We start from the raw sequence: 17780 nt of genomic DNA on the forward strand, positions 1-17780 counted from the left end.
CACAAATACATGGAGATTAAACAACATACTTTTAAAGAACGACTGGGTCAAAGAAGAAATTAGAGGAGAGATCAAAAGATACATAGAAACAAATGACAATGAAAATACATCCTACCAAAATTTTTGGGATGCCGCGAAAGCAGTTTTAAGAGGGAAATTTATATCATTAGAGGCCTATCTCAAGAAACAAGAAAAATCCCAAATAAATAACCTCATGTTACACCTTAAAGAACTAGAAAAACAAGAACAAGCGAAACCCAAGGTCAGCAGAAGAAAGGAGATAACAAAAATCAGAGCAGAACTAAATGAAATAGAGAAAAAGACAATAGAAAAAATTAATGTGACAAAGAGCTGGTTCTTTGAAAAGAAAAACAAAATTGACAAACCCTTGCCTAGACTCACTAAGATAAAAAGAGAGAAGACACTATTTAACAAAATCAGAAATGAAAAAGGGGAAGTTATCACGGACACCACAGAAATACAAAGGATTATCCAAGAATACTATGAAGGACTATATGCCACCAAATTCAATAACTTAGAAGAAATGGACAAGTTCTTAGAAACATATAGCCTTTCAAGGCTGAATCATGAAGAACTGGAAATTCTAAACAGGCCGATCACCAGTAACGAAATTGAATCAGTCATCAAAAACCTTCCCAAAATCAAAAGTCCTGGACCAGATGGCTTCACTAGTGAATTCTACCAAACCTTCAAAGAGGATCTAATACCAATCCTGCTCAAACTTTTCCAAAAAATTGAAGAAGAGTCAGTACTCCCTAACTCATTTTATGAGGCCAACATTACCCTGATACCAAAACCTGGTAAGGACAATACAAAAAAAGAAAACTACAGACCAATATCTCTGATGAATACAGATGCTAAAATCCTAAATAAAATTCTAGCAAATCGAATACAACAATGCATTAAAAAGATTATTCATCACGACCAAGTGGGGTTCATCCCCGGGGCACAAGGATGATTCAACATTAGCAAATCCATCAATGTGATACATCACATAAACAAAATAAAGGACAAAAATCATATGATTCTATCAATTGATGCAGAAAAAGCATTTGATAAGATACAACATCCATTTATGATTAAAACACTTACTAAAGTTGGTATAGAAGGAAAATACCTCAACATAATAAAGGCCATATAAGACAAGCCCTCAGCTAATCTCATAATTAATGGTGAAAAGCTGAAGCCCTTTGCTCTACGTTCAGGAACACGACAAGGTTGTCCCCTATCACCTCTGCTTTTCAACATAGTGTTGGAAATCCTTGCCAGAGCAATCAGGCAAGAGAAAGAAATACAAGGCATCCAAATTCGGAATGAAGAACTTAAATTGTCACTCTTTGCAGATGACATGATGCTATACATAGAAAACCCTAAAGACTCCACCAAAAAGCTATTAGAAACAATCAATTAATACAGCAAAGTTGCTGGCTACAAAATCAACGTACAAAAGTCCATTGCTTTCCTATATACCAACAATGAAATCTCAGAAAAAGAAATAGAAAAAACAATTCCTTTTGCAATTGCAGCAAAAGAATAAAATACCTAGGAATAAACTTAACCAAGGATGTGAAGGATTTATATGCTGAAAACTATAAAACATTTTTGAAAGAAATTGAAGAAGACACAAAGAAATGGAAAGACATTCCGTGCTCATGGATTGGAAGAATCAACATAGTTAAAATGGCCATATTACTCAAAGCCATATACAGATTTAATGCAATCCCCATCAAAATCCCAATGGCATTTTTTAAAGAAATAGAACAAAAAAATCATCAGATTTGTTTGGAACCACAAAAGACCCCGAATAGCCAAAGCAATATTTAAAAAAAAGAACAATACTGGAGGTATCACACTCCCTGATTTTCGCTTGTACTACAGGACTACAATAATCAAAACAGCTTGGTATTGGCGGAAAAACAGACACATAGACCACTGGAATAGAATTGAGAACCCAGAAATAAAACCACATAAATATGGACAGATAATTTTTGACAAAGAAGCTAAAAACATACAATGGAGGAAAGACAGCCTCTTCAATAAATGGTGCTGGAAGAATTGGATGGCTACATGCAAAAGAATGAAACTGGACTGCTATCTGTCACCATGTACCAAAATTAATTCAAAATGGATCAAAGACTTAAGCATAAGACCTGACACAATAAACTGCATAGAAGAAAACATAGGTACTAAACTTATGGACCTTGGGTTCAAAGAGCATTTTATGAATTTGACTCCAAAGGCAATGGAAGTAAAAACTAAAATAAACAAATGGGATTATATGAAACTGAAAAGCTTCTGCACAGCAAAAGAAACTATTGACAAAATAACGAGGCAACCAACTGAATGGGAGAAGATTTTTGCAAACAGTGCCTCTGAAAGGGGCTAATATCCAAAATATACAAGGAACTCATGAAACTCAACAACAAAAAAACAAACAACCCAATTGAAAAATGGACAGAGGACCTGAAGAGACATTTCTCCAAAGAGGATATACAAATGGCAAATAGACATATGAAAAAATGCTCAACATCGCTAATCATCAGAGAAATGCAAATGAAAACCACAATGAGATATCATCTCACCCCAGTCAGAATGGCTTTCATCAACAAGACAAATAGTAACAAGTGTTGGAGAGGCTGTGGAGAAAAAGGAACCCTCATACACTGTTGGTGGGAATGCAGACTGCTGCTATGGAAGGCAGTGTGGAGGTTCCTTAAGAAATTACAAATAGAATTACCATATGACCCAGCAATCGCTCTCCTGGGTATCTACCCAAAAAATCTGAAAGCATTTCTCTATAGAGACTTGTGTACTCCAATGTTCATTGCAGCTTTGTTGACGGTGGCCATGACATGGAAACAACCAAAATGTCCTTCGATAGATGAATGGATAAAGAAGTTATGGTATATATACACAATGGAATACTATTCGGCGTTAAGGAAAGATGATATAGGAGCATTTGTGACAACATGGATGGATCTTGAGAGTATAATACTAAGTGAAATAAGTCAGACAGAAAAAGCAGAGAACTCTATGATTTCACTGATATGTCGTGTATAAACCAAAAACAACAAAAGAACAAGACAAACAAATGAGAAAGAAAAACTCATAGACACAGACAATAATTTAGTGGTTACCAGAGGGTAAGGGGGTGGGGGGTGGGTGATGAGGGTAAGGGGGATCAAATATATGGTGATGGAAAGAGAACTGACTCTGGGTGGTGAACACACAATGGGATTTATAGATGATGTCATACAGAATTGTACACCTGAAATCTATGTAAATTTACTAACAATTTTCACCCCAATAAATTTAATTTAAAAATAAAGAATTCTTTCAATGTTATTGTCTGACATGGGAGAATAACTAACGGGGAGGTGAGAGGTATTCTAGGCCATACAAAGACATGGGCAGTGACATGCTACCTCTCAGGTCATTGCCCAGTCGATCACACTTGCCTATGACCCTTTTGCCTGGGCTGGAGCTAAAAGCTGAGGCTGCCTGAAGGGAAGGAGCCCAGTCATTCCACTGAACATGCAAAAGCAATGTAAGTCTAGTGGGTGGTAGTCAGTTACCTCTGGAAAATCAGTCAGCTGACATCTTGGGATTTGGATGGAAGGTGACCTTCGGGAAGAAGAATTGCAGTACCAGGGACCTTTGATTTATTTTATCTTTGAGGCTGTGTCCTAGTAGAGCTGCAGAATGTTGTGGAGTTCTTCTCTGGGACACTTGCATGGATCCAGGATCCTGTGTGCTATGGTCCTTTGGGGTGGATGGAGACGCAGAAGGTCATGTCACACTACCCATGGCCAAGAGTCAGTGGGAGGAGAGGGCAACTGTTTCGGAAAGGGTACCCTCACCCCTGTTAATAATCTATCCTGGGAGAGAGATTACAGGCCAATTCAACATTGACTTGTAATACCCCTGCCTTAATAACCACACTTGCTCAGGCTAAATCCCTACTCAGCCTGCACCCTGGAATCTCCTGAAGGCCTTTGTAAAATAGCGCTGCCTGGATCCCACCCTCAGTGAAATTCTGATTTAATCAGCCTGACCTATCACTTGGACATAGAATTGTGTAATAGTCCATAGATGATACTGTTACACAAATTACTCTTTATAACTTAAGAAAAATACAATGCCTGTGTTTCAACCCAGACCAATAGGTTCAGAATCTCTGAAGTTGGGACCAGGATATTAGTATTTTATATACTCTCCTCAGACAATTCAAATGTGTAGCTGGGCTAAGAAACAAAGAGCCAAAGAGATAAGAGCACAGCATGTGTTAAAAGATTAGGGGTGCAAGACTCTTATGCACTGGTTACATTTGTTAATTCCTTCGTCTCCTGGGGAGAGAGTCACCACTTTCTAGAATGATGATGGTAATCTGTGTCTGCACTGTGGAGAAGGAAAATGGCCCCATGCCTCTATGCTAGAGCACTCTGTCCGCACAGGGGATGTGCTTCAGGAGCCCCCAGAACATTGAGTGGGAGCCTTGGCAAGATGTTCCTTGGGGCTTGCACTGTCTCATCAATGGATATTTTTAATAGTAAAGGAAATGGCCAGTATCTCAATTTGCCCAACTCAAGAATTTTTGCCCAAAAGCCCAGAACAAGATTCAAAATAATTGTTAATTAGTGATGTTTCGTCTTTTATTACTTTCTGTAATAATAGAAATAACATAACTATGTTCCAAATTACTTCTGACTATTGGCTTCAAAAGGACATTTCTGATCTTTGCATGTTGTTAATGGAGATATAATGCAGTCTTTTAGAAACAGGCCATTTTTTCTTTATGCATTAAGGTGGAAACATTTGTTAGGGTCTCAGTATCCCTGTTTGCAGTGGATCCTACAGGGACAACAGAACTAATAAAAGAAACTTAAAAATTACTGTCAGCAGGATTGGGGATAGATTTGATTTGGGATATAAGAGGGTAGACCCAGGATGGATTCTCAGGTTTGAGGTAGGAAGATTATGTTTTATAAAATGGAAGTACTAATGAGAGAACATGTAGTGAGGGTGGGAGGCAGGTGGATACGTTAAATTGGGACATGAGTTTGAGGTGTGTTTAAAGGGCCCGGGAGGAGATGCTGGGTGAGAATAGGGACGTGCACAAATGCAGAGAGAGGGTGGACATTGAGGTGTAGACACACAGAGATGTAACTACAGCTTTGAGAGTGATTTGGTCATCTGGGGCAAACCGTATAGCCAAAGATGGAAACCTGAGGAATTCTGTCCAAATGTTGGAGGAGGAGAAGGACAGGTCAAGAAAGAGCTACGTCGGTGAGACTGAGAGAGGAAACCCAGGAGAGTGGCGGCACAGACCACAGTGTTTTGAGAAGTAGAAATGGTCATGGCTGTCATCCCTGCCACCTCCTGCTCTTGGATTGCCCACAATCCTTTCACCCAGCGCTCATCAATGGGTGGGCCAATCCCCAAGCCAAACTTATTTGTGTCACCTCAGATGGTCACAAGAGGGTAGGAATTCCCCCTAAGCCCATGGTATGGACAGGATATTTTTGTGTGGGATAGAACTCCCCCCAGATTGCTCTCAGACTCTGTCTATTCTCTCAGAAAGCGAACCAGGAAAGCAACTTGGGTTAAATACACCCACAGGCACGTCACTCAGTTTCTGATTCATATGTTAATGCTGATCTTTTTTTAAAATGTAGTTTCCTGTTTCTATCACTTCCTCTTCACCTCTTTGATGAGAGCCAGAGATCTACCTGACAGTTAGGGGGATGGCAAATAATGGCATCTGTCACTGAATAGATGATTGACAACAATTTATTAGTCACATATACTCCCAACCCATGGAAGGAGGACAGTGCCAGCCATGAAGGGGCTCGCAAAGGCTGCCCTCAGGATCAGAGTGAACTACCAGGAGCTGTGGAGGGTGAGCTGGCCTCCTGGTTTCTGCGGGAAGTTGTGACCGGCTTCTTTGAATAATTCTCAGGCTGACAGGGAACTGAAACCTGATATTCTGAGATGGGCAGATTTACACGTGGTCCTTTGACAAGGAGCATTGTTTGGCTGTGGGACCTTTTCCAGGGGAGCAGAGTGGGGAGGGCCACGGGCAGATAGGCCCTTGGAGGCCCTCTCAGTTTCACAAAAGCACACAGTATTGAGCTTTAATTTTAGTCCTTATACGGCCTTTTCTTGGTTGACGAAGGGCTCAGTCACAGTTGTTTGTCATGAATACACATGTATTTGTAAATAACACAGTGTATCTTCATATTTATTATTTTGTTGGGGTTAATGAGTTAGGTGCAAATACCACACGAATTAGGTGCAAATACTGTCAAATTTTATCTTCCCTAAGTGAAACTAAATCTGGTTAAAGGCCTCACATATTGAGACTGGGAATAATCCAGTCGATTAGGGGGGGTCCTCTCTGTTATGTTAATAAAACAAAGCAATTAGTACACTCCCTGGCCATTCAGAGATGGCACCTCCATACCTTACATGCCAAGCTGAATCATGGGGCATCTTCCCCAGGCTTCCACAGCCAAAGAGCTCCATCTTCACCAGCACCCTCTTGGTCACCTGTGCCCATGGTCTTTCCAACCCAAAGGCACTGTCACAGCCCCAGGGGCCCTCAGGCACAGAATCCACAGTCCAGAAAGCCCTCCTAGGCCCTTCCACTCATGAGGAGCTGACAGCCACGAAAACAGGATACAGTCCTTTCTTAGAAGTTGATTCCATCTTATTAAATTCTCTATATACCATCTTTCCATGAGTCATTTTAGTCACTGTGTGTAGGCAAATGGATTTAACATTTTATTTCAGGATCTTGTTTTATCTGCAAGGTAACAAAATGTTTCAGATTCCTATAAAATCATGATCTTGTTTTGTTGCTAGTCTTTCTGTGTTAGAATCTCTGGGTTTATAGAGACAATTTTTCTTGTCTGACACACAGATCCCTCCTCCTGAACTTCACTGCAGGCAAAGCTTTCTTCTTCTGAAATCTCCACTCCATGCTGTCCCTTACTGAATTAGGATCCTGCTGTCTGGGCAGCTACTCTCCTGGCTGGCTCACCAAAATGAATTAGGATCCTGATGTATTTTTCCGGGAACGTGATCCCACCATTACCAAAGAATGGAAACGGGGATCCAGGGATGCCAGGTTTAAGTAGAACCAGTTTATTGTAAAAGCGTAAGAGAACAGGCAGAAGAGAAAGGCTTGTGGAAGTGTGAGCTAACTCTTGTGGCCCCTCTCCTTGGCGGTTGTAGTAATACCAAGCTGGGGGGAGGGGAGGGCGGAGCCAGGCGGCAGAGAAGTGGTGGCTGCTCCTGGCTGAAATGTTACCGGAGAGTAGTGGGCCCACCTTGACGTGTCATCCAGGTTCTGGGCATCTCGAGCAAAGAATTGAACAAGATACCAAGGTAAAGTAGTGAAAGAACAGTTTATTAGAAGAAAAAGTACACTTTAAAAAAGTGGGCCTGAGCAGAAAGCAGTGGCTCAAGGCCATTATTAGAAGAGAAAGCACATTCCGAAGAGTTTGGAGTGGCCTGGAGCAAAGGCAAGGCTCAAAAAGGCATAGATTGGGTGGGGGGTGGGGGGTGGGAGATGAGGGTAAGGGGGATCAAATATATGGTGATGGAAGGAGAACTGACTCTGGGTGGTGAACACACAATGGAATTTATAGATGATGTAATACAGAATTGTATACCTGAAATCTGTAATTTCACCAACAATTGTCACCCCCAATAAATTTAATAAATAAATAAATACATACATACATAAATAAATAAAGGCATAGATTGCCGGAGCCTGTGGGTTTCATCTGGGATGGACTGTTCCTCTCCAGGTGGGACCACTTGATTGACACCTATGATTGACAAGGGGTTATTACCTTATCTCTTCAACTGTGCATGTTCTCTGCAGTTTGAAATTGTTGACTACAAACTGATTGGCCCTTGCCCTGTACCTGGGCTTTCACAGGCATTTTAGCTTGGCTTTGTTACAAGCCGGATGGCCCTCCCCCTCTACACCTAGGCTTTGCTCTGATGGTCCTGCAGCTTGAATAAAGTTATGTCCTCTGACTTTGTTAAACTTTATTCTTTAATCTACCGTGGCCATTTTCCTGACTGCCTGTAATTTTTCTATCTCATTGATAGCTCAGCGAGAAGCACATATGTGTCTCTGCAGGTTCCAAATGGCTGTGAGTTCTAGATGCCCATCGTGCAGATCTGTGGGGTCTCACCAGCGATACATTATTTTACCTTCTAGCAGGAAAGCTCAGAAGTATGTGAGATCTGCCAGGAGGAAGGAAAGCTGTTCTGCTATGGTACTTGTTTGAAATCATTTCATCAGCAGGGACACCGCCTACCTGTAGAAACTGAGAGGTTTGTGAGATGCAGTCCCCTCCTCCCTTATTAGGAATCCTTCTTCCTGCCAGGCACCCTCCCCCTGCAGAGTCCCTACTTGTGTCCTGATGGGGAAGAGCAGGGCCATAGGCATGGGCTCCAGCAGCAGCGTGATCCGGGGAGCTGTTTACAGACACTGGCAGCAGGAGGGTACCATTCTCTTTCCTCTGGGACGCTGAGGCCAGTGGTGGGGTCCCTTGCCTACATGCTGCTATTGTCCTTTCCTAGAACTTTTCCAGCAAGGACTCCTGTTCACAGGGGTGGCAATGCCACTGGTTTGTGTTCTGTGCTTATTCAGAAAAGAGAGAAACTTGGCCTGGTTCCCTCATTTTGCCTTGTTCTCAACAGACTAATGGAGGGCTGAGGCCCCCAGGGATTAAAGCCCAGTTCCCCACAATGGGGCCTGGTGGGTGGGGCTTCTTGTGCTCCCAGAAGTTCAGATGGGGAAAAGAGAGCTCACTAGTCACTCTGACATCACCCTCCTCCCAGCACTCAGAGCTCGGTGGACTGCATTCTTGCTTATAGTGTTCCCTACAAAGAGATCTCAGCTAGTGGCTCTACCCTTCTGCAGAACTGAGCCAGGGTGCCATCTGGCCAGAAAGCTCAGTTGGCAGGTTTGCCTGATTTGGTTCCCCAGTCAGGACATTCCAACCGTAGAGCCCACTCTCCTACGCTGCCTAAGCAGAGAAGCAAATTTGCAGGCCTTCCCAACTGCGGAGTGTAGCTCTAGCCCTGACCATTTAGAAGGCTTGGCCAAAGACCCCAGGCAGCATGGCACCAAGCTATGGTACAGCTGATCCACAGAGCCAGATCCATATCCCTGTGACGCAGCAGAGCCCAGCCTACGGCCCTGTCCAGTTGGCTAACATAGCCTGTGGCCTCACCCATTCAGGGAGCCTAGGCAGTGAGCCCACACAATCATAGAACATGGCTTGTAGCCCCACCCAGTGAAGGAGCCTGGACAAGGACCCTGCCCAGCTTCAGAGCAGTCTCTAGCCCCACCCAACTGCAGGATACAACTGGAAGCCCCTCCCAACCAGAAAGCCTGGCCAGCAATCATGTCCAACCCCAGCGCACAGCAAGCAACTTAACTGATTGTGAAGCCAAGCCTGTGGCCCTACCAACTTCAAGAAACAACCACTGGCCCCACCAGATCTCAGATCACAGCCTGAGGCCGAGTCCAACTGTGAAGCCCTCCCTGTAGCCCCTCCTAAGCATGGATTCCAGGCAGAGACATCATCAGGCTGGGGAGCATAATTTGAAATCCCACCGAACCAGGAGCTATTGCAGAGCCCAGCCTGTAACTGACAGTCTTAGAGTTCAACCAGTGGCATCACCTTACCTCAGAACACAGCCTGAAATCTCATCCGACCAGAGGTGATTGCAGAGCCCAGCAGGTGGATCCATGAGGCCCCAGTGCACAGACAGCAGCCCTGCCTGATCCGGGAGACCAACCAGGAGGTGACCCAATCACAGAGCTCAGCCAGCGCACAGTCACCAACCTCGGAGCACAAACAGTGTCCTTGCCCAACTGAGACCCCGATCACATGCCCTACCTGCTCATGGATGCCAGCAGCTCTCTTGTCCTGTATTCCAACCGGGGCTGACTCATGAAGGCCTTTTCCTGATGAAACAAAACATGACAGACTGATGACACCCACCCAGGGGACCCCCAGACATGGTCCCTGATGTCCAATGGAGGGAATAGGGCGGTCCCAGGCCAATCAGAAACCACTGGGGGTCCCGTAATGGAGCAGGTTGATTGTGTTCCCTCTGCCCTGTTCTGTGGAGATAAAGGCTGAGTTGGTCATCATGCTAGAAGGGAGGATGTCCACCCCACCTCGCTAGACAGCCCAGGGCAAGGAAGGCCACTAAGCCTGTCACTCTGCTAGTCCCATTTACCTGGACACAGATGCTGGCTGTTTGCTGTGATGCTGGAGAGCCCAGCTCTGGTCTTACCTGGCGGGGTGAGCCTGTGTCCCTGGGAGCTGCGGGAGAGCCTGGAGCTCCTGAGTCCTGGGACTCCTGGTAATGACCCCTCAGCCTGAACCTCCCAGTGCGGCTCTTCTGGACGTCAGCACAGACCCTGCTCCGCTGTGCTGGAGAGAAGCGCCTTCTGTCTGGGAAGAGGGAACAAGGGGTTCTCCAGCTCTGAGAACACTGGGTGGGGAGACTTCCCTGTGAGTCTTCACAAGGCCCCCAGTCAGAGCCCAAGGAGTAAACTGTGTGCCTGTGTTTCCTGTTAGGCCAAACTCTCTCATGCATACACCACACAGTTGGGCTCTCTTCTTTCCTTAGTTACATGCACAGGGAGACACAGCAGGATGGAGGCATAGGGGAAGCTGTGACCCAAATCCCCTGCAAAGAGATGGCTGTGTAAATAAGTCCTTGAAACAAAAATCAAAGTTGATAATCATCACTCAATCTCCCCCTTTAACAAAGAACAAATATTCTTAGGTTCCTCGGCAACAACTTATACATCTCATCATCATAGATGGTTTTTAAGTATTAACTCCAACTGAAATTTTATAGTAACCCATGTCTTTTCACTGCACATACTATGTGCTCTGTTATTTTGTTTATGAAACAGGCCCACTCTAAGCAGGTGTGTGCTTGTGTTCCCGTGAGCACAGAAGAACAAAGTGTGCTTAGTTCTGTTTGCATGTTTCCTAACAATGCAAACTCTGATGCCCTGCACATAGCATCACTCCCCCTTAGCTGGGCAGCGGGCTTGGGGGCCCTGGAACCACCGGGGTCTCCGGAAGCAGGGCTGGGCCTGGAAGTGGCCAGAGCTAGTCTGCTGCTTACGAGTGAGGATGCAGAATTCTGTTTCTGATCTACAGGAGTGAGCTCCTAACAAACTGGCCTCCTGCAGAAAACGTCTAGAAACTCTGGACAATATTCAGAGAACAGCTTCCTGAGACTTTTGGAAAGTGACAAGGCGCGGTGACTCTGGAGGGAAATCGAAACTCAGAGGCAGCCAGAGGGCAATGTTTCCTGTTTACTATCGCCTGGCTGTGAGAGCAGCCACAGGCTTACATGGGGTGGCCCAATCTTTGGTAGAAAATCTGCTTTCTTCCTGGTTGGCAGCGCCGGGGAAGAAGCCCAGAGCACCCGGGCTTTGTGGGGAAAGAAGGGGGATATTCCACAAAGCATAAAATCACAGAGAGAAGCCCCAAAGCTTGTTATAAACACTCCCCAAGTCTCTGGCAGATGCCTGGCCTTACTGAAATCAGTCTGAACTCAAGTACAAGCTGCAGAGAGAGTGTGAAATTTGCCATGAGCCATGTAAATGACCTCCAGAGATGAGCTGATTCTGTTCTGATTCTAGTGAGGAGCATATTTAGTAGATTTAGATCCAGCCTGGACGATGAGGATGTTGTGTATCGGTTTAATATGATTTCATATCCATTTGTTTATTACTTAAGTGAGGTTGTTTTAATCTGCTTGTTTATGACAAAGACAAAAAAAAAGTTGCTTTGATGTAAGTATGAAGTAACTCATGCCAAGATGTCACCATTGTACATCTGTTGTCATTGATAAGCAGTCAACAGCCCAGCAGCTGAGTCCCTTCTGGGGACGTAGCAATAAGAACCTGAGGAAAAGCAGCTATGACAAGGGGACACTTAGACTTTAAATACTGAGAGTTTGTGAGGACTATTTGACAGTTTGGGTTTGGGAGAGGCAACCATTCACTAACCTACAAACTCTCCGAAGACCCTTGGGGCATTGGCGCCTGTCTTGCCCTCCTAGTGTCTATGTACTCCTTGTAGACAGTGATGATAAATGTTATAGAGGCCCCATGAAAGAGATCAGGCCGCCTACCAACACTGGCGTCTTTGTTCATTAGCAACGTGCTCTTAGCAACAGGGGGCTTTTACATTTGCCCTGGCAGCTGGAAATCAGCTATTTGGTTAGTTGCCAACTCTCCTGAATGCCTCCTGGTATAAAAAGGTACATGTCATATTAAATTTGAACTTTATTCCTTCATTTCCCCTTCCCTGGGACAACAGTGTGACTAATCTGTCATTTGTTTGGTGTATGTTATTTCCTTATTTTGCCTAGTAAGATATATTATCCTGTATATTATTGGCTTGTGAAATTCCCACAGTGAACCTTGCTAAATAAATTGCTGGCAAAGACAGACTCAGTCTGAGTATAACTTCTGCCTTCCCAAAACAAAACAAATAAAAACGGGTTCTGCAGAACAATGTAATTAATCAGAGACTTGTCAGACCTTCAGCTCTCACTTTTGCTCAGATCTGCTGGTCTGAAATTTTTCATCATACATGGAATCACTTGTTCGTACATTCCATCAAAACTAAGATTTTTCTCTCCTTGAAATCTTCATTCAAATTTGCCCCTGAATCCACAGTGTGTGGGACAATAAGTCTACACTGGTCATACAAAACAGTGCATTCTAGATTACTCTCGGGGTAACCTTGCCTATATCTTAGCTGGGAACAAGGGTGTGGAGTGTGCAGGGAAGGGGGTGGCTCCTGTGCTGAAACACTGGTCTTCAACTCCATTCTGCTGGAGCTGTTTGGATGTAGGTAGGACCACGATCTGTGGTAGGACCACCTCCAAGGGTTCATCCACAGGTGCCTGTGTCTGGATGGGGAAGAAAATTCGGGACCCGAGACATAGTCTTAGTTGTATAATGACGTGGCTCCAGCTTCTGACTTGTCTGGTGTCTATGACCACTCCTGCGGGGTCTCTGAGAACAGTCATTGAGCCCATGGCACATGCAATCTGCATTCTGTGGACATGTCCACTCTTGGAAGTTTTCACAAAATCTGTGTCACTGCACATAGCCTGGAGCATTGTACAGCAGCTGGCTGGTTGTCTTTACTTTTGCTTATTCAGGAAATACATGATAGCCCCTGGTTCCTACACTGTACCATTGTCTGATGGTTGGTAAGTGGTAAACCTAGGCCCAACTTGCCCAAGTACCCCAGTGGGTGAGGACACAATTTCCAATATCTAGTTCTTGCAAACACAGCTCAAGGAAATCACTGTTATTACAGCCCAGGCTCTTGGACATATGTGAGCCCCTCACTAAATATGGTTCCACCTTCAGCAGGCTGAAATCCCCCCTAGAATTATTCATGGGAAGGAGTGCCATACTCCATAGACGGCATGCATGGCGAGGGCAGGGAGGTCTTCCTTCTCTATAGTGGAGATGGTGTCACCTACTAGACAGCCCATTGGCCATTCTCAAATGGTTAGTAGCTGCAGGAATGTCATCTGACTTCCAGGGAACTTCCTCTCTATTCACTTTATGCTCCAAGATAATGGATCAAAGTCAAATAAGATGGGTGAATTTTCAACTTCAATGTCATGGCTGTAGTCCTATGTATAAAGCCATTGTATCTGGAGACCCTAGAGGCCACCTGCTCCTGACAAGCCTCATTCCAAGGTGAGACATAGGATATCCAGCAGAACCTGGTAAAGCTCCAGTGCCACACCTGTGTGTTCCCAGGGCCACGTTATGATTTGGCCAGACCCATGTGGTTCTCCTGTGCTAGTGTGCTGGGACCCTCTAGGATGCCAGCTTGTTTCATGGGCACAGCATTTGTACACATGAGAAACACGTGCACCCGGCAGAGGAAAAGCACAGGACTTGGCCCTGAGGGTAAGCTCATTAGAGGTATTTGGGTTTTCCCTGGGCCAGAGCTATTACAGCTGATGGTCTAAGAAGGCCCACCTCATCCTTTATGCGGGACTGTCTCTGCCCTGGGCACAGGTGCCCTGGGAATGCCCTAGCCTAGCTGTCTCCCCAACCACAACAGTTCCTAGCAAGAACACTTGTGAGTAAAACAGGCTCCACCCCTCCCTATACATCACCTCTGGACAATGGTCAGCAGGTGTGCATTGGCCTTGCTAGTGTTAACTTAAAAATAAAAATGACAAGCAACAAACATGTATTGAAATCAATAAGAATAGCTACTCGGGAATCATTCAGGCAGAAGCCCAAATAATGTTCCAATTAGAAGACAAAGGCAATGGGTACATATGAGAAAGTGCAGGGGAATAAGTATACCAATAGAAGATAGGCATTTCTATTGGTGCAGATAATGTATCCTAGTGACAATTCTAAACAATTTTAATGTTTTTAATTTTCAGTCCAGTAGTCATAATAACTGCTTTCTTGTTGTCTTTGCAAACAGTTCTTTTGAACACAAGACTGCTTAGTCCCAGTCCAAATGGTATTTTGCCCTGTTTTAACATTCCTAAGATTTGAGGCATAAGACACGCAAGACAGTTCCTCTGGCATGGTGGCCCCAGCTCCATTTTAAAGTGGCTCCATTGATATTATTGTTTACTCCAGAAATACACTCGGGATGCCAAGTCCTCTGTGCATTCTTCCGTGTGTGTAACCCTCGGAGTCCTTCTGCGCAGGGACAACTTAACCAACTTCTTCCCATGGTGGAACCTCCTTACGACCTCCCACCTCCTGTCTCACAACCATTGAGTCTTCACAAAGGTGCATTTTCCATCCCCACTGCTTCTGTTCTGTTCAGCAACTCAGAGGTCCCTGCCATGGGCCCTCCGCTAGACGGAAGCACCCACTTACAAGCAAAAAGAAGTGAAGGCTGCTTTCTAATGGGCTGCTTCTGTGTGGAGAGTGCAGGGGATCTGGATGAGCCTCCAGAGACACGCCTTTTCTTGCCAACATGCATCAGCTGGCTGTCCTGAGGTCCAGGACTATCCAGGGACCATTCCAGGTCACCACGGTTAGTAATGGATGCATGGAGGGACTGTAGAAATATTAGGAGTGCGAAGTCTACAAAGGCTTCATTGTTCATTCAGCTGCCTGCTTCCCTCCTTCATCCCCTCTCTTTGTGGTGCCCAGCTGACCCTCTTGGCTTATGGGTAGACACTAGGTTGAGATAACTCCCAAGAAACATCCCACCCCCTTCCTGGGGGCAGGGCTGACCCCTGCAGCCTTATTTTATTCCTTATGGAACAAGTCTGATGTGATACTGATTGGTGGCATATCTGCCAGTGAGGTGGACTCACGGGGATAACGGGGACTCACGAAAAACAGGGAGATTCCACCAGGATCCCCAGAATATTAAACATTGTGAACCCTGTAAAAGGCCAACCTTTTTCAGTCAAGCAGTTGAGCATGTAAGTCAGTAACAGCTAGGCAAAGCTAAGACACTCGGGTTCCAATCTCCAAAAGGCTGGAAACCCTCATGGTGGAGAAAGGTGAAGACCACCCCACTGTGGAGACAAAGCACCAAAAAGCAGTTTCCAGGCTCTCGGCCTCACAATAGAAAGATGCTGGCTCAGGTAGTAAACGGCCATCAACTGTGATCAGATAGCCAGCAGCTGTGGCTAGTTGGCCGTCAGCTGTAACCCGTAAGCCATTGGCCACTAATATAATGGCTGTGCCTACGCTAGCAGAAAATGGGAGCTAGCAAGAAGATGGTGGCTGAACTAGCAAGAGCGGACTGCAGAGAGGAGGATGCTGCCGGTGAGAATATAGTGATATGACTCCCATACTTATGGCTCCGTGGGTGTTCCTGTTTGGCCTCACCGTGTCCTGCGTTCTTGTGTGGGGAGCGGGAGCAGAGACCTCGCGGGACGCCCCGCAGGACACATGGGGCAGCGAGCAGGGTCCCCTGCGCAACACCACCCTCAGGGAGATGGGGGTGGGGGGACTTGCCTGAAGTTGTCTGCATGAAACCCCACAACTTCTTTGAAGTCTCATATTTTCTCTTAAAAATTCATTCTATGCCATCCATTTTTGAAACTTGTTTAATAATTTTAATTGCTTTAAATTACCCCCTATTGAGTAAAACCATCATGCCTTGGGGGCTTCAGGATGATTGTCTGCTGTGCGCTCCAGGAACGCAGGCCCTCGGCCCAGGAGGGGCAGGTGTGAGCAGTCCAGTCTCCAGGAGGGTGGAGGAGGCAGGGTCGTCTTGGGGCTCCGGGACAAAACCGAGCCCTCTGGGAAACAGAGGGGCTGCGAGGAGATGGGCGGGGGCCCCCATCTCAGGACCTCTCTAAGGATGTTAAACCCGGATTTCTCTGTCCTGGTCATAAGCTCATTTTGAACTGCTAAATATCAAAATTATCTCAGAACTCAATCCTTAAGTCGGTTCGCCTTTATTTAGAAGGAAATGATGGCGCTTCCATTACTGCTTTTCAAGGGGGTTAAGATTGCTGCCATCTAGAGAGGAGAGGGTTTGTAGTTTCGGTTTCTCTCCACAAGGCAACAATACCCACTTCTGAGGAGGCTGCAATACCACGAATGACCACTAGAGGGGAGTGCAGGCGTGGCTGGAGCCAAGCTGGGGAGGAAAGGGCTACCCAGAGCCTGAGGTAATGGGGACACGCGGGCGCTAAAAAGAGAAATGTGACGGTAGTAACAGATTCCTTCCTTGCTTTGCATCCACACTGTGTCTGGGGCTGGGTGTCCATGGGAGAGAGGCATGAAGTGGTTTCAGTGGGTCGCAGGGAGTGTGGTGCTGTCCAGCAGTAACCAAGGTACCGGGGAAACCAGTGCTTGTTCGGTTGTGGATGTCGGTCACCAACCTCCCAGAAGTGAAGTCCAGGACTCCAACTGAAGGGCTCTGGGGGATGGTGGCGACTGTGGGTGGGATCGTCCGTGGGGCCGCGGGCCAGCCTCCTTCCTCCTTGGGGAGCACAAGGGCTGTGAGCATCCTCAGCAGTATTTCTCGGGGATGACCCTAGACCTCCTGAAAGTGGCCCAGACGGACTTCCCAATGATCCCCTTCTCTTCCTCACTCCTCACAACCCTCACACTCGAACCTCTTCCTCCTCTGCCCAGATGCCTCTTCCCATCCCTTTTCCAAGGATTCACTCCGTGCCCTGTAAAAATAATCACGTTTCACCTCCAACAATCCCTCTAGCTTCTTACAAACTAGGTAAAAAGCCTCAGGAGTCCACAGCTCTACCACTCCTGAGCCCAGTCACTGAGGTTCTACTAAGTGGGAGAAGGGGGTTCTGCTTCACCCTGGTCCCTAAAAGCTGAAATATTGCCACCAAGTGTCATCGAGGCTACACATGGAATAATTGCATCATGCTATTGCAGGGGGGGGGATGATCCCTTTACCCATCCAGGGCACAGTGGATGAGAACTCAAAGAAAGAGACATATTCTCATGTGCATGGCCCCTTTTGAGGTGTCAGCGGGCCCTCCAAAAGTGCATCCCTTTGTCCCACTTGAGTTCCAAACTAACAGGCCAAAGGTGAGACAGATGGGGATCAAAATACCAGCTTTCTTCCTGCTAAAGCTTCATCGGGGATAAAGCTTACATGTATGGTCAGAAAGGATCCCTAAATCTGAACCCCAGAATTGGGCTTCGCCACAAGGCCTCAGGCTGTTTCACCCACAGCACACCACACCTT

The sequence above is a fragment of the Rhinolophus hipposideros genome (assembly GCF_964194185.1).
Source record: "Rhinolophus hipposideros genome assembly, chromosome: 6".
NCBI classification, from domain to species: domain Eukaryota; kingdom Metazoa; phylum Chordata; class Mammalia; order Chiroptera; family Rhinolophidae; genus Rhinolophus; species Rhinolophus hipposideros.